This window comes from Salvelinus fontinalis, chromosome 35 (genome assembly GCF_029448725.1).
Source record: "Salvelinus fontinalis isolate EN_2023a chromosome 35, ASM2944872v1, whole genome shotgun sequence".
NCBI classification, from domain to species: domain Eukaryota; kingdom Metazoa; phylum Chordata; class Actinopteri; order Salmoniformes; family Salmonidae; genus Salvelinus; species Salvelinus fontinalis.
The window spans coordinates 29,782,001-29,809,296 of NC_074699.1; positions in this window are offsets into that span (position 1 = coordinate 29,782,001).

A 27,296-nucleotide genomic window follows, 5' to 3' on the forward strand; every position below is an offset into this window, starting at 1 on the left:
AGAGACAGAGTACACCTGAGTAGTGTTTGTGCTGTTGTGTTGGAGAATGAAAAAGCCCTTGAGCGGAACAGGAAGAGAAAGAAGGAGAGAAAAGGAAAGCACAGAGTAGTACCTTTACCTGTAAAGGAGTGTTTCTTCCACACACAGAGTACGAAGGGGTGTTGTGTCTCGGTATGTATGCGTTGATTTACGGTGCTGTGGGAAAGATCCATTAGCAGTGAAACAACACAGCTCGCAACAAGGAAGTGATTTATGTATTCAATAAGGGTCTCTGTATTTCACTCCCTCCTTCCCCTCTGTATCACTTCCGTACGAAAAGCAGCAGCGTGGAAAGTAGACTTGTCCTACTGTACTGTAGTCAGGTGGTGCACTGTACTGTGCCATTGGACCTCATACACTAAATGCTATTCTGGACAAACTACCTGACAGTGTGCTGGAGTATGTGAATCAGAAAACTGGAGGAGGGTGATGGTGCAAAGCGTCAGATTTTAATTGACAAGTGAAAGCTTGTAGAACAATGAGCTTTTTTATCTTCAAGCGGCATATCAACACAGAGATGAAGTGTGTTTTGATCTAGTAAGACAGCTTTGAGCCTTTTCAAAGAGTTCACTTCTAATTTAATGGCATATGGTTCTAAATATGAACCATTTATTAGGAGGAGGAGGGGAAGTGGGAAGTGTGGAGTGGGCCTAAGGAAACTTTTTAATGAGAACACGTAGGAAACAAACTGCAAGTTTCCTTGAGACAATCATTAAGGAATGACACGACCATTGTTTCTATGGAGTGTAAAGGCAGTGTATATTTTTCCATTCATAAGGTGGTGGAGGACAAAATGCTCTCAAACTTTTAAATAGGGATTGACAGAACCGTGCAATCTACCAGTGGGGAGAAATAAGGAGGGAAAAGAAAGAGGAGAAGAGGAAAGTACGAGAGGAGATGGAGGGAGAGAGGTAAGAGAAGTCACGGAAGCTGGGGATCGAGTGAGGCAAGCCAGATCCTGCTGACTGCCCCACGTTCTAACAGCTGGTTGGGGAACCTCACAGTGTCCATTTAAACAGCACATACACAATGGGCAATACATCCACAGAGAGAGAGAGAAAGGGTGAGAGAGAATAAGTGGGAAAGAGAGAAAGAGAGTGGGGGAAAGAGAGGGAGGGGAAGAGAGGGGAAGAGAGTGAAGGAGAACAAGAAAGAAGAGCGCCAATCAGAGTGGGAGAGGGAAAAAAGAGGGGAGAACTTAAAACCCATTAATTTCCCAAAGCCAGGTCTGGAGGAAATTCATCCTGATAGGGCTGCGCTCTCTGCGCTTGCCTTCGCTCTGTCTCTCCATCTCTCTCTCTGCTACTCCAGCCAGTGGTTGATGCTCTACAGATCCAGCAGAGCAGAAGAGGCAAGACAGACTCCATTAGAGCCAAAGAGAGCAGAGGAAGGTCAGAGGGGAGGAACGATGGAGAGAGAGAGAGGAGAACACCAGCGGCAGGAGCCAGGATGAGAGGGACTGATTGCTGCTGTGCTCTGACTTGACTATCCCCACAGATGGCTGATCCACTATGATAGAGGGCAATAGACAGACACAGCACACAGATCAGAGGTCTGGCTCAAGGAAGTGTTACATTACATGAAGTTGTAGCAGTGGGTGTTCTGTGATGTGTCTTAAGCCTCCAACATTGGAGCTGTCATGTTGGACACCGAACCATAGCAGAGAAAGGAAACTGTCAGCCCATAGACAGTATGGCTGATTGTCTAGTCTGTTTGATGTGTCGACCAAATTGTTGGTTGACACACCTCCTCACTCATCAGGTTTCTGAGGGACAGAACACACTTTAGTTTTGAAATTAGTTTATTTTAACTGAAATTTCAGGGATGGACTGTGTGAGTGTGTGTATGTGTGTGTGTGTGTGCATGAGTGTGTGATAGTGTTAGCGTGTGTCCCTACTGCAATAATGGCTCTCCTCAGTCCTTTTCTCAAATTACAGGGAACAGAAATGGATTTCCAGACAATCAGGAAGGCTTTGCTCTGATTGGGCGGAATGCTTCCTCAAGTGTTTGTCAGCCAATTTGGCCCATTACCCAGTAAAGTGAATAAGGACTCCTAGTCCATCAAAGACCTGTCCAGCTGCCAAGCAACAGCAGTGGGACAAAAAATGGTTCTTAAAGAGAATTTTGGTGCAAGAGAAATGTATATATTATATTATTAGAGGTAAGAAGAGTGATGAGAAGTGATCTAGTGCAAATACATATACAGTATAAACTGTATCTACACTGAAAACATATATATATATAAACACATGTAAAGTGTTGATCCCCTGTTTCACAAGCTGAAATACAAAATCACAGAAATGTTCCTTATGCACAAAAAACTTATTTCTCTAAAATGTTGTGCACAAATTGTTTAGTGAGCATTTCTCCTTTGGCAGAATAATCCATCCACCTGACAGGTGTGGCATATCAAGAAACGGATTAACCTGCATGATTATTGCACTGGTGCACCTTGTGCCGGGGACAATAAAAGGCCACTTTAAAATGTGAAGTTTTGTCACACAACACAATGCCACAAGTTTTGAGGGAACGTGCAATTGGCATGCTGACTGCAGGAATGTCAAGCTATTGCCAGAGAATTTAATGTTCATTTCTCTACCATAAGCTGCCTCCAACGACATTTTAGAGAATTTGGCAGTACGTCCAACCGGCCTCACAACAGCAGATCACGTGTAACCACACTAGCCCAGGATAGTCTGCGGCTGCAGAGAACTATTTCTGTCTGTAATAAAGCCCTATTGTGGGGGGAAAAACATTCTGATTGGCTGGGCCTGGCTCCCCTATGCCTTCCAAGGCCCACCCATGGCTGCAGCTCTGCCCAGTCATGTGAAATAAATAGATTAGGGCCCAATGATTCATTTCAATTGACTGATTTCCTTACCGTGCATTCGGAAAGTATTCAGACCCCTTGACTTTTTCCACGTTGTTACATTACAGCCTTATTCTAAAATTGATAGAATAGTTTTTTCCCCCTCATCAATCTACACACAATACCCAAGGGGAGACAAAGCAAAAATAGTTTTTTAGACATTTTTGCAAATGTATTACAGTTTTTAAACTGAAAAATCACATTTACATACAGTACCAGTCAAAGGTTTGGACACACCTACTCATAAGGTTTTTCTTTAGTTTTACTATTTCATACATTGTAGAATAATAGCGAAGACATCAAAACTATGAAATAACACATATGGAATCATGTAGTAACCAAAAAAGTGTTAAACAGATTCTTCAAAATAGCCACCCGTTGCCTTGATGACAGCTTTGCACACTCTTGACATTCTTTCAACTAGCTTCATGAGGTGGTCACCTAGAATGCATTTCAAATAACAGGTGTGCCTTGTTATTAATAAGGGATCGGTGTCCCTATACCGGGATGGTTGAGCTAACGTGCGCTAACGTGATTAGCATGACGTTGTAAGTAACAGCAAACTTTCTGCCCATATAGACATGTCTAATATGGGCAGAAAGCTTACATTCTTGTTAATCTAACTACACTGTACAATTTACAGTAGCTATCACAGTGAAAAAAGACCATGCTATTGTTTGAGGAGAGTGCACAACAACAACAACAACAAACTTTTCACGGAAACTGGTTTGATACATTCACTTGAAGGTAAATTTACATTTACATTACATTTAAGTCATTTAGCAGACGCTCTTATCCAGAGCGACTTACAAATTGGTGCATTCACCTTATGACATCCAGTGGAACAGCCACTTTACAATAGTGCATCTAGATCTTTTAAGGGGGGGGGGGGGGGGGGGGGGCAGAAGGATTGCTTTATCCTATCCTAGGTATTCCTTGAAGAGGTGGGGTTTCAGGTGTCTCCGGAAGGTGGTGATTGACTCCGCTGTCCTGGCGTCGTGAGGGAGTTTGTTCCACCATTGGGGTGCCAGAGCAGCGAACAGTTTTGACTGGGCTGAGCGGGAACTGTACTTCCTCAGTGGTAGGGAGGCGAGCAGGCCAGAGGTGGATGAACGCAGTGCCCTTGTTTGGGTGTAGGGCCTGATCAGAGCCTGAAGGTACTGAGGTGCCGTTCCCCTCACAGCTCCGTAGGCAAGCACCATGGTCTTGTAGCGGATGCGAGCTTCAACTGGAAGCCAGTGGAGAGAGCGGAGGAGCGGGGTGACGTGAGAGAACTTGGGAAGGTTGAACACCAAATAATGTACTTGCATTCAATAATCTGTAACGGTAGTCCTCCTCCTCTTCAACCGAAAAGGAGGAGTAGTTATGGAACCAAGGCGCAGCGGGTTGTGATGACATAATTTATTTACAGAAAGACGAAAAAACACGAACTTGACTATAAACTAACAAAACAACAAAACGGAGTAAACAAACTTGGACATGCGAACTCACATACAACGCAGAACTCACAAACAGGAAAAATAGACTACACAAAAGAACGATGTACAAAAACAAACCGAACAGTCCCGTATGGGGCGACAAACACTGACACAGGAGACAACCACCCACAACGAACACAGTGAAACAACCTACCTAAATATGACTCTCAATTAGAGGAACGCCAAACACCTGCCTCTAATTAAGAGCCATACCAGGCAACCCTTAAACCAACATAGAAACAGAAAACATAGAATGCCCACCCAAACTCACGTCCTGACCAACTAACACATACAACAAACTAACAGAAATAGGTCAGGAACGTGACATAATCTTTCTCTGATTTGTCATCCTGAGGGTCCCAGAGATAAAATGTAGCATAGTTTTGTTTGATACAATCAATTTTTATATTCAAATGTTGGAACTGGGTTCTACAGTTTGAACCCCTGCTGTCTCTGACTCCACACCCACCCCCCCATCTAGATATGTGAAAGTTAGTGTATAAGCCAATGATCCATCATGTATGACATTCCTGGGTGTGTATATACCTAAATGTTGTATTACCATATCATTTTTGTATGTTCTCCATAGTTATGTAATTGAAAATGTATCAATTGACCAACTCGGCACATTTGGGCAGACTTATTTACAAAATATTGCAGTATTGCAATGTTTCACTGGAGCAATCTGAAACGTTGCACACACATTGATGCTATCTATTGAACAAATCTAAATTGCGGCTAAACTGCAATATTCTCTTGCATTTCAAAGATGATGGAACAAAAAAGAAAAATAGAAAAGGCATGATTTTTTGTTTGTATTATCTTTTAACATATCTAATGTGTTATATTCTCCTACATTAATTCCTGAGCTACAGGCAGTTAGATTTGCGTATGTCATTTTAGGCGAAAATTTAAAAAATGGTCTGATCCATAAGAGGTTATCTTCTTATGGCTGCAAGCCCGACGTCGGTACACTTATGACAACAGCCAGCTCAAGTGCAGGGCGCGAAATTCAAAATATATATTTTTAAATATTTAACTTTCACACATTAACAAGTCCAATACAGCAAATGAAAGGTACACATCTTGTGAATCCAACCAACGTGTCCGATTTTTAAAATGTTTTACAGCGAAAACAGCACGTATATTTATGTTAGCTCACCACCAAATACAAAAAAAGGACAGACATTTTTCACAGGTAGCATGCACAAAGCCAACCTAACTAACCAAGAACCAACCAAACTAACCAACAAACAACTTCATCAGATGACAGTCTTATACCATGTTATACAATAAATCTATGTTTTGTTCGAAAAATGTGCATATTTCAGGTATTGAAATTGCACCGAAAGCAGACAGAATAATTACAGACACCAACGTCAAATACCTAATTACTCATCATAAAACATTTCTGAAAAATACATAGTGTACAGCAAATGAAAGACAGGCATCTTGTGATTCCAGCCAATATTTCCGATTTATTAAGTGTTTTACAGCGAAAACACAATATAGCGTTATATTAGCTTACCACAATAGCCAGAAAGACAAGCCATTTCCCAGCAGTAAAAGTTAGTGATCGTAACAAACCAGTAAAATATATATAATTTTTGACTAACCTTGATATTCTTCATCAGATTACAGTCCTATAACATCAGGTTATACATACACTTATGTTTTGTTCGAAAATTTGTATATTTAGAGCTGAAATCAGTGGTTATACATGTTGCTATCTTAGCTACTTTTTCCACAACGTCTAAACAGCAACGATATTTTTCGGACACTTTTTCTGACACACATATTCTGACCAAATAGCTATTCATAAACATAACTAAAAAATACATGTAGTATAGGAAATGATAGATCCATTAGTTCTTAATGAAATCGCAGTGTTAGAATTCTAAAAAATAACTTCATTACGACATCCAGCTTCGGTATATCTAGAGTACCCCAAAGTTGGGCGCCGGCGACTAGTTCACATGCACGACAGATATATGAAATAGCATCATAAAAATGTTTCTTACTTTTGGTGATCTTCCATCAGAATGTTGGACAAGGTGTCCTTTGTCAAGAACAATCGTTGTTTGGATTTAGAACGTTCATTTTCCCTCTTGAATTAGCAAGCGCACTAGCCAAGTGGCTCGAAGCTCTCCATGTCAACAAACAGAAGAGAACGGAACACGGCAAAACTCCCGAAAAATTTTCAATAATCTGATGAAACTATATTGAAAAAACATACTTTACGATGATATGGTGACATGTATCAAATAAAATCAAAGCCGGAGATATTAGTCGCCTATAACGGCAGCTAAACAGAAGGCAAATCCAAGTACCCCTTCGCGCTCTCCAGAAAACAGGAAATGGGCGGACACGTCATACAAAGAGCTTGTATTCCACTTCAGACCAAGATAAACACTACATTTCTTCTCTCACCGCCTCTTGACATCCAGGGGAAGGTGTATGAAGTGTACGTATACTAATACGTATCATGCCAATGTATAGGCAGGAAGTAGAACAGAGTCTCGATTTCAGACTTTCCACTTCCTGGTCAGGAAGTTTGTGCCAAATGAGTTCTGTTTGACTCACAGATATAATTCAAACGGTTTTAGAAACTAGAGAGTGTTTTCTATCCAATAGTAATAATAATATGCATATTGTACGAGCAATAATTGAGTACGAGGCCGTTTGAAATGGGCACCTTTTATCAGAGCTACTCAATACTGCCCCTGCAGCCATAAAAAGTTAAAAGTTAATTTGTGGAATTTATTTCCTTCTTAATTAATGCCTTTGAGCCAATCATTTGTGTTGTGACAAGGTAGGGGTGGTATACAGAAGATAGCCCTATTTTGCAGAAGACCAAGTCCATATTATGACAAGAACAGCTCAAATAAGCAAAGAGAAACAACAGTCCATCATTACTTTAAGGCATGAAGGTCAGTCAATACAGAACATTTCAAGAACATTTCAAGAACTCAAAGTTTCAGCAAGTGCAGTTTGCAAAAACCAAGTTGCAGCCCAAATAAATGCTTCACAGAGGTCAAGTAACAGACATATCTCAACATCAACTTTTCAGAAGAGACTGCATGAAACAGGCCTTCATGGTAGAATTGCTGCAAAGAAACCACTACTAAGGACACCAATAATAAGAAAAGACTTGCTTGGGCCAAGAAACACAAGCAATGGACATTAGACCAGTGGAAATATGTCCTTTGGTCTGCTGGGTCCAAATTTGAGATATTTGGTTCCAACTGCCGTGTCTTTGGGAGATGCAGAGTAGGTGAACGGATGATCTCTGCATGTGTGGTTCCCACCATGAAGCATGGAGGAGGAGGTGAGATGGTGTGGGGGTGCTTTGCTAGTGACACTCTCTGTCATTTATTTAGACTTCAAGTCACACTTAACCAGACTGTTTGAAAAGCATTCCAGGTGAAGCTGGTTCAGAGAATGCCAAGAGTGTGCAAAGCTGTCATCAAGGCAAAGGTTGGTAACTTTTAAGAATCTAAAATATAAGATATATTTTTATTTGTTTAACACTTTTTTTGGTTACTACATGATTCTATATGTGTATTTCATAGTTTTGATGTCTTCACTATTATCATACAATGCAGAACATTGTAAAAAATTAAGAAAAACCCTTGAATGAGTAAGTGTGTCCAAACTTTTGACTGGTATTGTTAGTATTCAGACCCTTTACTGAGTACTTTGTTGAAGCACCTTTGATAGCGATTACAGCCTCGAGTCGTCTTGGGCATGAAGCAACAAGCTCGGTACACCTGTCTTGGGGAGTTTCTCCCACTCTTCTCTGAAATTCCTGTCAAGCTCTGTCCGGTTGGATGGGGAGCGTTGCTGCACAGCTATTTTCAGCTCTCTCCAGAGATGTTCAATCGGGTTCAAGTCTGGGCTCTGGCTGGGACACTCAATGCCATTCAGACACTTGTCCCAAAGACACTCCTGTGTTGTCTTGGCTGTGTGCTTAGGATCGTTGTCCTATTGGAAGGTGAACCTTCTCCCCAGTCTGAGGTCCTGAACGCTCTGGAGCAGGTTTTCATCAAGGAGCTCTCTGTACTTTGCTCCGTTCATCTTCCCCTCAATCCCGACGAGTCTCCTATGATGCTGCCACCACCATGCGTCACCGTAGGGATCGTGCCAGGTTTCCTGCCATTGTGACGCTTGGCATTCAGACCAAAGAGATCAATCTTGGTTTCATCAGACAACAGAATATTGTTTCTCATGGTCTGAGAGTCCTTTAGGTGTCTTTTGGCAAACTCCAAGCGGGCTGTCATGTCCTCTTTACTGAGGATAGGCTTCTGTCTGGCCACTCTACCATAAAGGCCTGATTGGTTGGGTGCTGCAGAGATTGTTGTCCTTCTAGAAGGTTCTCCCATCTCCACAGAGGAAATCTGGAGCTCTGTCAGAGTGTCTATCGGGTTCTTGGTCATCGCCCTTCTCCCCAGATTGCTCAGTTTGGCCGGGCGGCCAGCTCTAGGAAGAGTCTTGGTGGTTCCAAACTTCTTCCATTTAAGAATGATGGAGGCCACTGTGTTCTTGGGGACCTTCAGTGCCCCAGATATGTGCCTCAGCACAATCCTGTCTCAGAGCTCTACGGACAATTCCTTCGACTACATGGCTGGGTTTTTGCTTTGACATGCACTGTCAACTGTGGGACCTTATATAGACAGGTGTGTGCCTTTCAAAATCATGTCCAACCAATTGAATTTACCAAAGGTGGACTTTAATGAAGTTGTAAAAATATCTCAAGGATGATCAATGGAAACAGGATGCACCTGATTTGAATACTTGTAAATAAGGTATTTCTATTTTTCATTTTGAATGCATTTTCAAAAATGTAGACTGATGAGGAAACACATTTATTTAATCCATTTCCATTTTAGAATAAGGCTGAAATGTAACAAATGTGGAAAAACTCAAGGAGTGTGAATACTTTCTGAATGCACTGTATATGAACTGTAAATCCTTAAAATATTATAAATTGTTGCATTTATATTTTTGTTCAGTATAGTATTGAAGAACTACTCTATGAAGTTTTTCATTTAATTTGTGTCACGCCCTGATCTGTTTCCCCTGTCCTTGTGCTTGTCTCCAACCCCCTCCAGATGTCTCCCATCTTCCCCATTATCCCCTGGGAACTTATAACTTTGTTTTCTGTCTGTCTGTGCGAGTTCGTTTTGTTCCTCAAACCTATCAGCGGTTTTCCTCTCACGGCTGCTTTGTCTAGTTTCCCCGGTTTTGTCCTTTCTGCCTGCCCTGACCCTGCCTGCCGTCCTGTACCTTTGCCCTCTACTCTGGATTACCAACCTCTGCCTGACCCCGACCCTGAGCCTGCCTGCCGTCCTGTACCTTTGCCTTCCCGTGTTCGAATTAATAAACTTTGACACTGTCTTTACCTGGGTCTTAAAAAAATAGTTTTAGCCTTGAGACAATTGAGACATGGATTGTGTATGTGTGCCATTCAGAGGGTGAATGGGCAAGACAAACTATTTAAGTGCCTTTAAAAGGGGTATGGCAGTAAGTGTCAGGTGCACTGGTTTCTGTCAAGGACTTCAACCCTGATGTTTTTTTCATGCTCAACAGTTTCCCGTGTGTATCAAGAATGGTGCACCACCCACAGGACATCCAGCCAACTAAACAAAACTGTGGGAAGCATTGGAGTCAACATGGGGAAGCATCCCTGTGGAACCTTGTAGAGTCCATGCCCTGACGAATTGATGCTGTTCTGAGTGCAAAAAAACCTCAATAATAGGAAGGTGTTCCTAATATTTGGTATACTCAGTGTATATCTAAATACTCATAAAGTCTTCAAGAAAAATGAAAGAAGAACGGAAATGGAGGAACAGCTCAGCGCTGAACTGGAAGTGTGGGGTTTAGCTATTGCCCTTAAAGCTAGGGGTGTGGGGTTCCATAGAGACCACTGGATATGTTGCGTAGCTGGAAATGCAGAAAATGGAGGCTCACAGGAAGTTGTCTAAGGGTGAAGTGAGCAGAACACTCGTCGCCCACTCCAGGGTTTAATCTGTGTTGCTTGGAAACTCGCCAGGCAGCGTCTCTTTGAGCATGGTTTCTTGGTGTGCATGGAGATTGTTCCACATGCTTTCTAGCTCTCCCACTCACTCAACCCTCGCCAGTGTTCCAGTGCTCCAGTAGCAGAATCAATGGCATGCTCTCCCTGTCTGCTCAACCATACTTAAATCAATAGGATTCAGCAAATCAGATGGAGGTAAGCCACCCTCAGTGTCTCTACACCAACACCACGGTCCATCACAACCTTTACTGTACAGCCTGATAGGTTGTATTTCCACCAAAGAATATGCTTATGAAGAAACAGATCAATATACAGTTGACAACAATCACCCATGCAATTTGCTTTAGTAACAGGGACCTCTCATTATTTATCATCAACAGGTGAAATTAATGAGTGACCAGTATTACACACACACACACACACAATGGCTCCTATATCATGAACATACCTTAAAGCGTGTCATCATATGTTATGTTAAAGATCCACAGTCGTTGTACAGGGGTTATACAGGGGCACAGAGAAAGGTCATGATCACTCGTGGAAACTTCATTAAGAATATGGATGTTATGAGTGGTGAGAAATGCCAAGACACTAACCATTCTGTGCAATGTCAGCACTGTAAAAACAACACCCCAACATCTAGTTGTATTAAGTAACTGGTTCCACAGCCTTTTTTCAGTTTACTAAATATTTCAGTCCAAGTGTTACCTGAACTAAACAAAAAATGGTTGGCCCAAACTTAGCACCAATTTAAAATTATGTTTTTTCTCTACTTGTCTCATGTGTTCATTTAACTTTAATTGGGCATCTAAACTAAAAATGGCTGTGCAACTTGTTACAAAAACCTATTTTTATTTATGTATTTATCCTTTATTTATCTAGGCAAGTTAGTTAAGAACAAATTCTTATTTACAATGACGGCCTACAACAAACAACACTGGGCCAATTGAGCGGCACCCTATTGGACTCCCAATCACGGCCAGATGTGATACAGCCTGGAATCAAACCAGGGACTGTAGTGATGCCTCTTGCACTGAGATGCAGTGCCTTAGACTGCTGTGTCACTCGGGAGCCCAACATACGATGGTTTCAACTTACATATATTTTTTACCCCTTTTTCTCCCCAATTTTGTGGTATCGAATTGGTAGTTACAGTCTTGTCTCATAGCTGCAACTCCCATACGGACTCGGGAAAGGCGAAGGTCGAGAGCCGTGCGTCTTCCGAAACACAACCCAACCAAGTCGCACTGCTTCTCGACACGCCCACTTAACCTGGAAGCCAGCCGCACCAATGTGTTGGAGGAAACACCGTAGACCCGACGACCGTGTCAGCATGCACTGCTCCTGGCCCGCCACAGGAATCGCTAGTGCGCGATGGGACAAGGACATCCCTGCTGGCCACACCTTCCCCTAACCAGGACGACGCTGGGCCAATTGTTCGCCACCCCATGGGTCTCCCGGTCGCGGCCGGCTGCGACAGAGCCTCGACTCGAATCTCTAGTGGCACAGCTAGCACTGCGATGCAGTGCCTTAGAAAAATTAATCTCTCCAGAAATAAGTCTCTCACTGTTGCCGCCTGCTACCGACCCCCCTCAGCTCCCAGCTGTGCCCTGGACACCATCTGTGAATTGATCGCTCCCCATCTAGCTTCAGAGTTTGTTCTGTTAGGTGACCTAAACTGGGATATGCTTAACACCCCGGCAGTCCTACAATCTAAGCTTGATGCCCTCAATCTCACACAAATCATCAAGGAACCCACCAGGTACAACCCCAAATCCGTAAACATGGGCACCCTAATAGACATTATCCTGACGAACTTGCCCTCCAAATACACCTCTGCTGTCTTCAATCAAGATCTCAGCGATCACTGCCTCATTGCCTGTATCCGCCACGGGTCCACGGTCAAACGACCACCCCTCATCACTGTCAAACGCTCCCTGAAACACTTCTGCTTCTAATCGACCTGGCCCGGGTACCCTGGAAGGATATTGACCTCATCCCGTCAGTTGAGGATGCCTGGTCATTCTTTAAAAGTTACTTCCTCACCATATTAGACAAGCATGCTCCGTTCAAAAAATGCAGAACCAAGAACAGATATAGCCCTTGGTTCACTCCAGACCTGACTGCCCTCGACCAGCACAAAAACATCCTGTGGCGAACTGCGATAGCATCGAAGAGCCCCCGTGATATGCAACTGTTCAGGGAAGTCAGGAACCAATACACGCAGTCAGTCAGGAAAGCAAAGGCCAGCTTTTTCAAGCAGAAATTTGCATCCTGTAGCTCAAACTCCAAAAAGTTCTGGGATACTGTAAAGTCCATGGAAAACAAGAGCACCTCCTCCCAGCTGCCCACTGCACTGAGGCTAGATAACACGGTCACCACTGATAAGTCCGTGATAATCGAAAACTTCAACAAACATTTCTCAATGGCTGGTCATGCCTTCCACCTGGCGACTCCAACCTTGGCCAGCAGCCCCGCCAGGCCCGCTGCTACTCGCCCAAGCGTCCCCAGCTTCTCCTTTACCCATATCCAGATAGCAGATGTTCTGAAAGAGCTGGAAAACCTGGACCCATACAAATCAGCTGGGCTTGACAATCTGGACCCCCTATTTCTGAAACTGTCCGCCGCCATTGTCGCACCCCCTATTACTAGCCTGTTCAACCTCTCCTTCGTATCATCTGAGATCCCCAAGGATTGGAAAGCTGCCGCTGTCATTCCCCTCTTCAAAGGGGGAGACACCCTGGACCCAAACTGTTACAGACCTATATCCATCCTGCCCTGCCTAGCTAAGGTCTTCGAAAGCCAAGTCAACAAACAGATCACTGACCATCTCGAATCCCACCGTACCTTCTCCGCTGTGCAATCCGGTTTCCGAGCCGGTCACGGGTGCACCTCAGCCACGCTCAAGGTACTAAACGATATCATAACCGCCATCGATAAAAGACATTACTGTGCAGCCGTCTTCATCGACCTGGCCAAGGCTTTCGACTCTGTCAATCACCATATTCTTATCGGCAGACTCAATAGCCTCGGTTTTTCTAATGACTGCCTTGCCTGGTTCACCAACTACTTTGCAGACAGAGTTCAGTTTGTCAAATCGGAGGGCATGTTGTCCGGTCATCTGGCAGTCTCTATGGGGGTACCACAGGGTTCAATTCTCGGGCCGACTCTTTTCTCTGTATACATCAATGATGTTGCTCTTGCTGCGGGCGATTCCCTGATCAACCTCTACGCAGACGACACCATTCTGTATACTTCCGGCCCTTCCCTGGACACTGTGCTATCTAACCTCCAAATGAGCTTCAATGCCATACAACACTCCTTCCGTGGCCTCCAACTGCTCTTAAATGCTAGTAAAACCAAATGCATGCTTTTCAACCGTTCGCTGCCTGCACCCGCACGCCCGACTAGCATCACCACCCTGGACGGTTCCGACCTAGAATATGTGGACATCTATAAGTACCTAGGTGTCTGGCTAGACTGCAAACTCTCCTTCCAGACTCATATCAAACATCTCCAATCCAAAATCAAATCTAGAGTCGGCTTTCTATTCCGGAACAAAGCCTCCTTCACTCACGCCGCCAAACTTACCCTAGTAAAACTGACTATCCTACCGATCCTCGACTTCGGCGATGTCATCTACAAAATAGCTTCCAATACTCTACTTAGCAAACTGGATGCAGTTTATCACAGTGCCATCCGTTTTGTTACTAAAGCACCTTATACGACCCACCACTGCGACCTGTATGCCCTAGTCGGCTGGCCCTCGCTACATGTTCGTCGTCAGACCCACTGGCTCCAGGTCATCTACAAGGCTATGCTAGGTAAAGTGCCGCCTTATCTCAGTTCACTGGTCACGATGGCTACACCCACCCGTAGCACGCGCTCCAGCAGGTGTATCTCACTGATCATCCCTAAAGCCAAAACCTCATTTGGACGCCTTTCCTTCCAGTTCTCTGCTGCCTGCGACTGGAACGAATTGCAAAAATCTCTGAAGTTGGAGACTTTTATCTCCCTCAACAACTTTAAAAATCTGCTATCCGAGCAGCTAACCGATCGCTGCAGCTGTACATAGTCCATCTGTAAACTACCCACCCAATTTACCTACCTCACCCCCATACTGCTTTTATTTATTAACTTTTCTGCTCTTTTGCACACCAGTATCTCTTCTTGCACATGATCATCTGATGATTTATCACTCCAGTGTTAATCTGCTAAATTGTAATTATTCGATTTATTGCCTACCTCATGCCTTTTGCACACATTGTATATAGATTCTCTTTTTCCTACCATGTTATTGACTTGTTTATTGTTTACTCCATGTGTAACTCTGTGTTGTTGTCTGTTCACACTGCTATGCTTTATCTTGGCCAGGTCGCAGTTGCAAATGAGAACTTGTTCTCAACTAGCCTACCTGGTTAAATAAAGGTGAAAAAAAAAAAAAAAGACCACTGTGCCACTTGGGAGGCCGCGCAACTTACATATTTGACACACGTTGACATACAATACCAGTCAAAAGATTGGACATACCTACCAATTCAAGGGTTTTTCTTTATTTTTCTATTTTTGTTGTATTGTGAAATAATAGTGAAGACAAACTATGAAAAAACACATATGGAATCATGTAGTAACCAAAACAGTGCTAAACAAAGCAAAATTGTCATTTATGAACATTTTGAAAATCTTGGCTCTCTCTAATTTTCTCCTTCTCTCTTTCTTTCTCTCGGAGGACCTGAGCCCTGGGACCATACGTCGGGACTGCCGGGCGTGGTGGCTCCTTGCTGTCCCCAGTCCGCCTGGCCTTGCTGATGTTCTGCCTGCGGTTATGGAACCGCCACCTGTCCCAGACCTGTTGTTTTTCAACTCTTAATGATCGGCTATGAAAAGCCAACTGAATATTATTCATGATTATTATTTGACCATGCTTGTCACTTATGAACATTTTTGAACATCTTGGCATAGTTCTGTTATAATCTCCACCCGGCACAGCCAGAAGAGGACTGGCCACCCCTCATAGCCTGGTTCCTCTCTAGGTTTCTTCCTAGGTTTTGGCCTTTCTAGGGAGTTTTTCCTAGCCACCGTGCTTCTACACCTGCATTCTAGCTGTTTGGGGTTTTAGGCTGGGTCTCTGTACAGCACTTCGAGACATTAGCTGATGTACGAAGGGCTATATAAAATATATATATATATATTTGAGATTTTTCAAAGTAGCCTCCCTTTGCCTTGATGACAGCTTGATGACAGCACACTCTATTCATTTGTGCAGTAATTATTATTCAACATGCACAGCAAAATCAATGGTGTACACTATGTTCAGCGAACATGAGTCCCACTGAACTGGTGTTAAAATAACACTTTTGAAAGTGTTAAAGATTTAACTATGTTGCATTGTTCCCCATTCAGCTCTTAAAGTGTTCAAATTAACTTGATTGTTGTGTAGGCATAGCTCTACCTAGAGTGTTGCAGTAAATACTTTTGGGGTGTTGTTTTAACACTGTATGGTATAAACCCTAATTTGCATATTTAACACAGTGCCTTTTCTTTTTGAGTGAACTGTAGAGTTACCATCCATGACTGCATAGCCACAGGAAGTAGGGGTTCTGAGGGTGACAAAAAGTAATGCACTGGGTCTTTACTAGCCCTGTATTAGCAACAGATATAGCTGTAGTGCCGGCAAAACATTTCTCAGTCGCCCACCCCTCAAACATTACGAACACATTAGGCGAAAGCTATGATCCCTTATTGATGTCACTTGTTAAATCCACTTCAATCAGTGTAGTGGAAGAGGAAGAGACAGGTTAAAAGAGTCTATCGTAATAAAAAAATCCTGATCAAAATCTGTCAGTTTAAACTAGAGATTATTTTTCATGGCCTGCGTCTCAATCCACCGGGCTGCGTTTCAAGTCGACCTTCCATTTTGTCATGGGACTCGTCTGAAGTGTCACGGGACTCGTCTGAACTGTCACGGGACTCGTCTGAAGGTAACCCATGCAAATGAAAGGAAGCATGGAGGTAGTTTTGTGCTAACAAAAATAAGCGGTTAAATATGTGTCAAAAAATATATATATTTCCTGAGCTTTCTTATATTGTATCTCCTAGATATAGCATAGACACTTCAAAACCTTATTTGTTATTGTGGTTTTTTTTACTGTCATTTTTGCCATTTATGAATGTTACTCAATGTGTTTCTATGGGCTATAGTAGTAAATGCCAAATTCAATATTATCAAATCATTTGTCAATATTTTTGGGGGATACGTAAAGGGGTCCTAATGATCCATGGTATGACCATCTTAAAACTAGCTTAGTAGAAACATTTAACAATGTATCATAAGGCATTACTTTTATCATAAGGCCTTAATTCTAGTTTTACCTTAACACAGGGATGTTGGGAAACTGCTGGTTTACAGGCCACATCAGGCTTGGAAGTCACATTATGCTGCCTTACGAAGTGATGTGTAATTCCTATTGGATTCCAGCCAGAGCTAGGATATCCAACAGTTGGAATTGTTATTCATCCGCAACCTGCATTCATAATGACTGTCAGGATTAGGAAAGTTTATAAGAAGACTAGCTAAAACATTTAAACTGGAACAACTATTTCAGTAATGGGTGCAATAAATCTAACTAACTGACTGGATTAGTTTAGAAAAATGCAGCATAAGATTAATCAATAAATCAATGAAAGTCAATAAATCAATGTACATGCAAAAACACAGATATTAAAAACAATCATCAAAAATCAACCTGCATTAGAGCATGCTGGGAAATATGATAATGATGGGCGTGGTATTGATGGGACTGTTTTACTCTCCAAAGTGTAAAACAAGAACTCTGGTTATTTACACCAACACTGTGTCACACCCTAATCTGTTTCACCTGTCTTTGTGCTTGTCTCCACCCCCCACCAGGTGTCTCCCATCTCCCCTCATTATCCCTTTGTATTTATACCTGCGTTTTCTGTTTGTCTATTGCCAGTTCGTCTTGTCCCGTCAAGTCCTACCAGCATGTTCCCTATGCTCTAGTTTTTGTTTTTCTTAGTCTTCCCAGTTTTGACCTTTCTACCTGCCCTGTTCCTGCCCGCCGTCCTGTACCTGCCTGACTCTGATTTGGATTATGACTCTTTGCCTGCCCTGACTTATCTTTTACCTGCCTGGGTCTGCATCTGGGTCTTAACCTGAGCCGTGATACACTGGGGGTTATTTTTACACCACTGAGGTTTATTTCCACTTTTACAGGGTGAATTTAACTCCTAAAAATGTTACACTGAAAAATCAACACTGGACAATTTGCTGTGTGTCCTCACAACCTCTTGTTTCACGGCATTCCGAACTTCCTCCTACGTCACCATGCCTGTCAATTATCAGTTAATCTGACAAATCTCTCACCATTGATTTTATTTACTTATTTAGGCAATTTGGGGGGTTTCTGTATAATTGTCTAATGTTGGTAGGGCATATTGCTCTGTTTCAATGTTACTCCTTAAAGGAAGACTCAGCGATATGACGTAGGTGCAGAGAGTAAACAGCAGTGGGTCAATTCCCGCAACAACTAAGAGCGATGAAGAGCAAGGCTCAACTTCTCTGCTGTTTTGGTACCCTGGTTACCACGCCGTAACAGCATGAAGTGAACCTGTGCAAGTGTGGAAATACTGTGTGTGTGACTGTTAGAGTCTTGCATCTTGCTCATCTCAATATTTGTGGTGTTGCTTATGGCAATGTCATTTTGCTGTCTACCTTTAATCACTATGATAAATTCAATAGTTTTTCTTGAGTGTACTTTTAACTGAGCTGAGATTTACTTTAAAGTGCAAAATGTAGGAATACAGGTGAAAATAGACATGGTGGTGTAGCAGGAAGATGTTGAGTATGAATTACTGTATAAAATTAACATCCACACTGTAATCATGTACAGTTGAAGTCGGAAGTTTACATACACTTAGGTTGGCGTCATGAGAACTTGTTTATCAACCACTCCACACATTTCTTGTTAACAAACTATAGTTTTGGCAAGTCGGTTAGGACATCTACTTTGTGCATGACACAAGTCATTTTTACAACAATTGTTTACAGACAGATTATTTCACCTATAATTGTCACGGCCGTCGTAAGGAGGAGACCAAGGCGCCGCGTGGTAAGTGAACATTCTTATTTATTAAATGAACGAACACTGAACAAAACGAACAAAATAACAAAACGTGAAGCTAATATGGATAATGCCGACAGGCAACTAAACATAGATCAAGAACCCACCAATACCTAAGGGAAAATGGCAACCTAAATATGATCCCCAATCAGAGACAACGATAAACAGCTGCCTCTGATTGGGAACCAATTCAGGCCACCATAGACCTACATATGCCTAGACTGACAAACACCCCTAGACATACAAAACCATAGACAATACAAAACAAGCATACCCACCCTCGTCACACCCTGACCTAACCGAAATAATAATAAAAACATAGATAACTAAGGTCAGGGCGTGACAATAATTCACTGTATCACAATTCCAGTGTTCAGAAGTTTACATACACTAAGTTGACTGTGCCTTTAACATTAGACATTAATTATGGAAGTTTAACAATAGGATTAAAGGGCATGAAGCAGCTATTTCTCAATGCCAGAAATGCATATAATACTAACTTAGATCACCCCAAGAACAATCTTCCAAATGGCAAACTCTTAAATAAATTTTTATAATACTAATATTGTTCTAAAAGTTGGATTTGAGGCTTTCTCCAAATCAGCTGTAACTTCGGAAAAAATGACCCGCAATCAGCGTCATACAGTGAGGAAATAAAAATCCATGCTCAACCTTCATACACCTTCCTAATATTCAGTTGCACCCCTTTTTGCCCTTAGAACAGCCTCAATTCATCGGGGCATGGACTCTACAAGGTGTCGAAAGCATTCCACAGGGATACTGGCCCATGTTGACTCCAATGCTTCCCACAGTAGTGGTTGGCTGGATGTCCTTTGGGTGGTGGACCACTCTTAATACACACTGGAAACTGTTGAGTGTGAAAAACCCAGTAGTGTTGCAGTTCTTGACACAAAGGTGACGCTTCGGCCATGTATTTATAATATTCTTGTTAGAATCAAGTATTGAGTTTATTCTTGTTCGAACCAAGGATTGAGTTTATTTGTTATAATTAATTGTTATTATATTTAAAAGGTGATTGAATTGCTCCCAAATTGTAATGTTGTTAATTCATTTCTTTTGAAGAAATATTTCTTTAATGTATAAGTGAATAGGTTGGTTTACTTATAAATTTAAGTTTTGATCAATAAGGTCGCTTGTAAATTAAGCTGTGGCCAATGGGAGAGTTAACCTGGTTAACAGGAGGCCTGGGGGAAAAAGAGAGAGAAAGACATTGAGAAAAGGATTGACATTACATTATGCTCTTTGGTGAAGAAAAATTATAAAAGAAGACGATAAAAATAGAACAAAACCCATACCTACCGATTTTTGAAGGGAATTACAGATTTTATTTTATAAGAGAGTTGCTATAATTTTGTTGAGAAAGACTTAGTAAAGACTGAAGCTCATCGTGGAGGTATTTAACAGCCTTGAGGTTAGCCTAGCATCGTGTGACACTGAGAGAGAATTGCTTGGGAAACATTGATGAGTTCATGTTCCCATGGGATGTTGGTTGCTGCTGAGGAGTACTGTCGGCATTGATAGCTGTGCTTGCTGTGGATCTTGTGAGGAAATCTGCACGGAACTGCCATACTTCACTGAGGGAATATCTACGAGTAGGTAGTAACCACAATGGTGGGGTGTGTAAGAAATTGAAATAGAGACTGGAAACTAGCAATAACTACACTTCAACATAAGCCATATATTATACAAAAACACACATACTCCTCATTTCTCTTGGACATATGCTGGACTTAAGACACCAACTATAGACACACATGATTCCCCTCCCCCATAATAACCACAGACACACCCAACCCATGGTTGGACCTCAGGACAAAGAACTCTCAGGAACCAATGGAACGTGGACACCAGGCCTGATCAGGACTACCCAAGACCCAGATCGACCAATCGGAAGGCCGGACTCGCAGATCTACCTACTTTGCTTGTTGTCTGTATAGTACTGAACAATTCTGAAAACTCTCTCTTTTCCTGACGACCCCATACGGATCAGATAGAAGGAGCCGTGCTGCACGCTTTGCATAATATTTTTACACTTGAATAAACCTGCCTTATTATAAAATTATCCACCTCGTCCTATGTCTCCACTTGGTCTCCTGTCTCAAGTAAAACGAATTATTAACAGACTTGGTAAGCAGAGGATGGTCAAAACATATTTTAATTCGGCCCAATAGAAAATTCATAGGACAGGAGACGAGAGGGAGAAAGATTCAAGAAGGAGAGGTGACCCGCTCGAGGGAGACGTCGGCGATTCAACTCACCCAGGAAACTGATCAAAGAGCTCGAAAATATTAAGGTAAGCAGAGCCGGTTTAATCAAAATCTGCATATTGTATTATAGCCAATATCTAAATTCAATGATCAGAAGTACTGAGGTGAGTGAATTGTTGCTAAATTTATGTGGAATTGTTTAGAATCTAAGGCATTGTGTAAAGATATTTGCGAAGTATAAAATCAAGTCGCATTAGTAATCTGGGACTAGTTGAAACATTTTTCAACTAGGAGCATCAGTGATAAATCTAAGCTTGAAATAGGAGTAATGGTATTAAACTTGAAACTCAAATGTATTTGAAATGTAATGTGATCTGTTCAAGTCGTATTAGTAATCTGGGACTAGTTGAAACATTTTTCAACTAGGAGCATCAGTGATAAATTTAAGCTTGAAATAGGAGTAATGGTATTAAACTTGAAACTCAAATGTATTTGAAATGTAATGTGATCTGTTCAAGTCGTATTAGTAATCTGGGACTAGTGGAAATGGCACCCCTCTAGGAGCATCAGTGAGAAATCTAAGCTTGGCGTATTGGGATTCAAGTCGCATTAGTAATCTGGGACTAGTTGAAACATTTTTCAACTAGGAGCATCAGTGATAAATCTAAGCTTGAAATAGGAGCAAGGGTATTAAACCTGAAACTCTCCAAATTAATGCTGTTCAAGTCGCATTAGTAATCTGGGACTAGTTGAAACATTTTTCAACTAGGAGCATCAGTGATAAATCTAAGCTTGAAATAGGAGCAAGGGTATTAAACCTGAAACTCTCCAAATTAATGTGCGTGATTGAGCGTTCCACGAGATCTATTGCTACTAATTAGCTATAAGCTAAGTTCAGGCTCCGTTAGTGGTGACCGCCGAGTCGGAATCTGTGTGCCACGGTGAAGCAGCCATTTACGGTTGATGAGTTGACCTGGTTTTCCCCTCTTATACTGTTGGTAAATCCTTAAGGGATAGAATTCATTTGAAAATTATTATAGAAGCGCGTGAATTACTAGTATATTGTCCCCAAAGGAAAATTTCTGAAATGTTTTGGCAAAGTATTTAATTAATCGGAAAAAGTTTAAATTAACCGGGAAAGTTAAAAGAAATAATATCTCTCGAGTTAAAGGTCTTATAATTGCCATTCCAATTATATCAGGAGCGCCTGAATTCATTAGTATATTGTCCCCAAAGGAAACTTCTGAAATATTTTGCCAAAGTATTTAATTAATTAATTTAGCGAAAAGCAATAATATTTTTTTATTATAAATACCCAAAACTGTCATTCCAATTATAACAGGAGCGCATGAATACATTCGTATATTGTTTCAAAAAGATATAGCTGAAATATTGTTGGAAAACGAAAATAATTCATCGAATACACGGCAATAAAATCCTTTGTCCACGCGAGTCGGACACCAGACTGGGGGAGGTTAGAGGAAGAAAAATACATCGCTGGTTTCGATCAGTGACGGGCTAAAGTATACAAAGATAATAATAGACCCAGACATAGCTTAACGACAAAATGACCACGACTATCGTCCCCAAACACAAATTCAACGAATATTTAGATCAGAGAATGAAAGACAGAGCAGGCGGGAAATTACACTACAAACCCGTTAAAAAAATTTGGGAGGAAGTGAGGCTAAGATGGACTCAAACAGGTTTCCTTAGTGGAGTCGCCCCATCAAAAGGGCAACTCCTCATTATGGAGAAAGAATTGGAGGAAGCAGTGAAGCAAGGGATAGAATGTGAAGTTGATAAGAATAAGAGTCACTTATTTAAAAAAGAAGGGACAAAGCAGAGGGAGAAGGCAGAGGCTGAGATGAAAATAGGATTATGGGAAATTGAGGAAATTAGAAAAGCTCTCCCTTACCGGAAACCTGATACGATGGGAGTGGTCACTGGAGCACCAACTGACACCAAAGAGGGCAGGCCCAACAATAATGACGCCCCACCTACCACCACAGCAGCCCCATCGGCCCCAACCCATCTCAGGGGCACTGTGGGGTTAATGGCAATTCCCCAGGCTCAGTTCAACTCCCATGTGCATCACCACATTACCCAATACAATAAGGGTAAGGGAGGGGCTGAAACACAAATCCAGTCCCTACAGGTACAACTTTTGAAACTACAATTGAAAGAGGCCCAGAAAGGAGAGAAACCCAAGAAACAGATGGTGGCTGAAGACCAACAAGAAATCTCACAAATCATTGAAAAAACTGTTTCCCGAATGATACAGCAACAACAACTACCCATCTTCACCCAGCAGGGACCACCTATACACCCACCCCAGGAGCAGCCATTCCAACTGCCGTATGCCTACCCGTTTCAGCCATACCCTTCATCGGAACCACCACTACAACCCTACTACCCACTACCACAATCAAACTATTCACCCACATGGGGACAGCCCCAGAGGTACTCTGGATCTTATGGAAGCTGTCATAATTGTAAACAAGCTGGGCATATGGTGCGACAGTGTCCGCACCCAATAACCCCGGCCCAAAGCCAGTTTCTGGCCAAAAGGGGACGAGGATACGCCCCTAGACTAAGGGGGAGTCAGGCCAATGATGTATCAACCACGTGCGGCCCTTCAACCCGCATACAATCACCCCAATCCAGACCCGAATCAGCAATCACCTCCCCCTTTTCAGGGCATGGCTGACGAATATGCCCCATGGCCCTGAAGCTGCTCACCACTAACCTACACTCATCATTGACCTGAACTACTGAAGCATCAAAGGCTTTTGCACTCTTGAAAACAGATCTCTAAGTGGCAGTAGCCCTAACAGCACCTGACTAAAAAAAAACAAGTTCCATCTGGATGTTTCTGAAAAAGAAGGATTTACATCATCCATCCTTTTCCAGAACCTAGAGGGGGAGAGAAGAGTGTTGAGGTATCACTCTTCCAAACTGGACCACATTGAAGCAGGACAAACCACATGCTCCAGGTATGTGGCTGCAGTGGCAAAAGCTATTGGGAAAACAGCCCACATGATAATGTGCCATCCATTGGAAATCCACACCCACCATGGGGTTGCAGCATATCTGATGAGCAAAGAATTCACGTTCAGCGCTGAAAGGAAAACGAAAATCCAGAATAAATGCACACAATCACACATCACATTTGTCAACACTGACAAAAACACGGCAGACGCACTCAATGCTGAAGGTCTACCCCACTCCTGTGCAGAAAGAGCTGCACAGGAACTGAAACGGAGACCTGACCTGGGGAACGAACCACTCACCAACACACACAGATATGGGGAAAGACAATGTGACAAATGAAAAAAGGTACCTGTTAGTTATGGTAGACAGGTTCTCTAAATGGGTTGAGGCAATACCAACAGCAGGGGAGGATGCAAAATAGGTCATTAAGTGGCTGCAAACCGAACTCATGTGTGTTGTTTAATGACAAACGCTCCATGTACCAATAGGGTCGGATGTGTAAATGTCAACTGATTAATGGATGTGGTTTAATGATGGGGTTAGTGTACAGGCCACAATCTCATAAGTCTCGTGGAACGCGCCAATCAAATGTATGTGCAGGTTTGAAGTTGATTTGGGTTAAAGTCCTGCCCCTGGCGTTGCTGGCCATGATAGCCTCTCCAGGTGCAGGCACCCATCTCTCTCCTCATGAGACAATGGCTGGAGGAGTCATGCTGGGTTCACCAAGGAAGGGAGGTCATATGCCCGCCCTTGATGTACAACAAATTGTAATGTTTGATAATTGACGGAACTTTCTGCAGCTCTCTCCACACAGATTCACAAGGTCCAACGGGGAAGCAGAAGGGAGATCTGGCACACGGAAGGTAAAAATTGGTGACTGGGTGGGGTTAATGTCCACAAGAGAAAGTGGCTAGAACCCAGGTGGACTGGACAGTACGAAGTGAGGGAGGTTACTTCACACTCAGTCCAGGTCAAAGGTAAATCAGGCGCACCTTGGCACCACCTCACACATTGCACTCCAGCCCCAATCCCTTCTAGAACACGGACAGAAGTCAGAGCTGATTTAAACAGCTTAAATTCGATTCCAAATGAAGACATTCCTGACTCAGGTGATGCGGTATCAAACTCCGCCTCCCCTGATAAAGGAACCTCGCCCAGTTAGAGGGATATTTCTCCCTCCCTGGGCAAGGCTAGGGATATCTGGCCCCTTATTTGACATTTGGGGTGTCCCTGGGCACTTTCACATGGTTAATAGAATAACTATAACCGGATCCCCATGGATGTATGTCACGGACACTCTAGTCTAACTAGGTAATAATAGATTAAAAAATTTAAAAAATCAAAAATTTAGAAAACAATAGTTAAAATAAGAAACTAATATGGCTCAAATTGAGAAGGTTGAATGAGAGTGGGTGGAGAGCTATGCAGAGAATGGACAGAAGATGGCAGTATTGCAGCACCCAAATGGTCTCCCAGCCGACTGGTTGAATGCTGGTGACATAATTTTGTTTTTTGGAGTAAACATTAAGGTTAAGGGTTTCCGTGTACCCAGAGATAAGATATCTTAAAAGAATACACTCATATGGGAATAGGAGTTTTACTTTCTGAGTTTTATTTAGGCAAGGGACTTTGAGAAGATAAAGGGTTCTTTTGGTATGTTTAGATATGGAACACGAATGTAGGTGTAACATTTTGACCTGTTTTCTGTTTCCATTGCATTTTCCGGCGACTTGATCACTCGCGGGGAAATGTGGTGAGAATAATGAGATTGTGTCATTTGGGATACTAGTTTTGAGGTAAATTGATTATAATAGAGTTTATAACTCTTGACCATAAGGTAAGCATTTGTATTGGCCATTAGAAGATAGAGATAGGTTAATTAAGGTTATGTTAGGACTTTAAAGGTTGACACTATAAGACCTGTGGTTATTTTTAAATCCATGCAGATAAAGTCAAAACAGTGAGACACTTAGTTAATATTGTAAAGGAACACACAGTTGTTATTGACTATTATTACAAAAAGGCAGACAGATGGGTCTACCCCGCACTGTTCAGACCTTGAAGGTTTGAGAGCAGAGTGGGGAGGGTGGACCAGGAAATGAGCAAGGTAGGCTGTGAAATAAGATAGGAGAGAAAGGGGTTAACATATTTAAGCAGCACAGATACATTTCAAAGTAGATAAGTCACTTGACAGAGAATTAGAAAAGAATAGATATGAATGTACGCCAAAGGGAGAATTGGATATGCGGGGAATAAAAGGGACGTTCCTAGAATATGATGTACTAAGTTATTATTTAGAGTAGGTAAGGTTGATACCTGGCCAGAGCCAGGTATCAAACGAAGGAGGGTGCATTGTGGACTAGGAAAGGATGGGGCCTATTGGATAATAAACTTATTTAAAATTAAACATTTATAGCTAAAAAATAAATAAATAAATAATTAGGCATAGAAGTTAAATATATAATCAGAAAGAACAAATGAGGAACTGTTTGCTAACCAAACCTGTATGTCTAAGAGTTTATACATTGCAGGTGAATTAAGGGAGAAGGTGAATCACTCGACCTGGGGGCATATCGCACTTGGAGGGTGAGACACACTGACACTGCCGAATGATCACAGAGTTAAGGAGAAGAACTGTTGCTAATAGAGCTCGGGGATCAACTCCTTAATGAAGAATTCCCTGCCCCTGACCTTTCCTCACTGTGTTCGTTCATAGAAGTGAAAGTGTTGCTTGATCTCTGGCTGATGATATGTTCTCTGGGAGAGGGTGGGGTTTTACAGGACTGCCTGTAGTCCTGAGCTGTCTGATAAGGATATGATGGGGAGGTTACCATCGCAGTGCTGCCAGAACCACCACCAGTTCCAACGGACCAGGGTTCAGCCGGCCTCCTCCACCACTTCAAGACCAAGTCCCACGCCATCACCTAAGCTCTCCAATCTGGTACAGATAATAAATATAAAAGACATCTCAGATAGTGAACATTTGGGGACTGAAACTGTTTATGAGGAAAGGGAGAATATGTGTTTGGCCTACAAAACACTTAATAGAAAGGACTGTGTCGTATGTGGACATGCCAGACCTATTCTGGCTGCTCACCCATTTGTCCTAAGTAATGGGGAAGGTTGGATGTGCATCCAAATTTAACCCTGTGCAAAACTCTGAGTCTTGTGTTCCCAGAAGTCCCTCCCCAGAAGGACCGTGGGGAGTTAAGGCATATGGGGGACATAACAGCTGTAACACTGGTACAGGTAGAGGTATAGACTATGGAAGGCTCCCTGCTACTACCTGCATCACTAATACCACTATTAACTAGAGGTGTTGCTGATGTATGGTGGATGTGTGGACCTGCCAGGCGGTTGACCCCATTTTTGAAAGGAAATTGTCGTTGCTCATGTGTTTTGGCCAGTCTGATACCACCGTTGCCTATTATGATAGCTAATCAACTTCTGGGAAGCTACACAGGACACAGAGGCTTGGGACCAACCCAGGAGACGGCAGAGACGTGA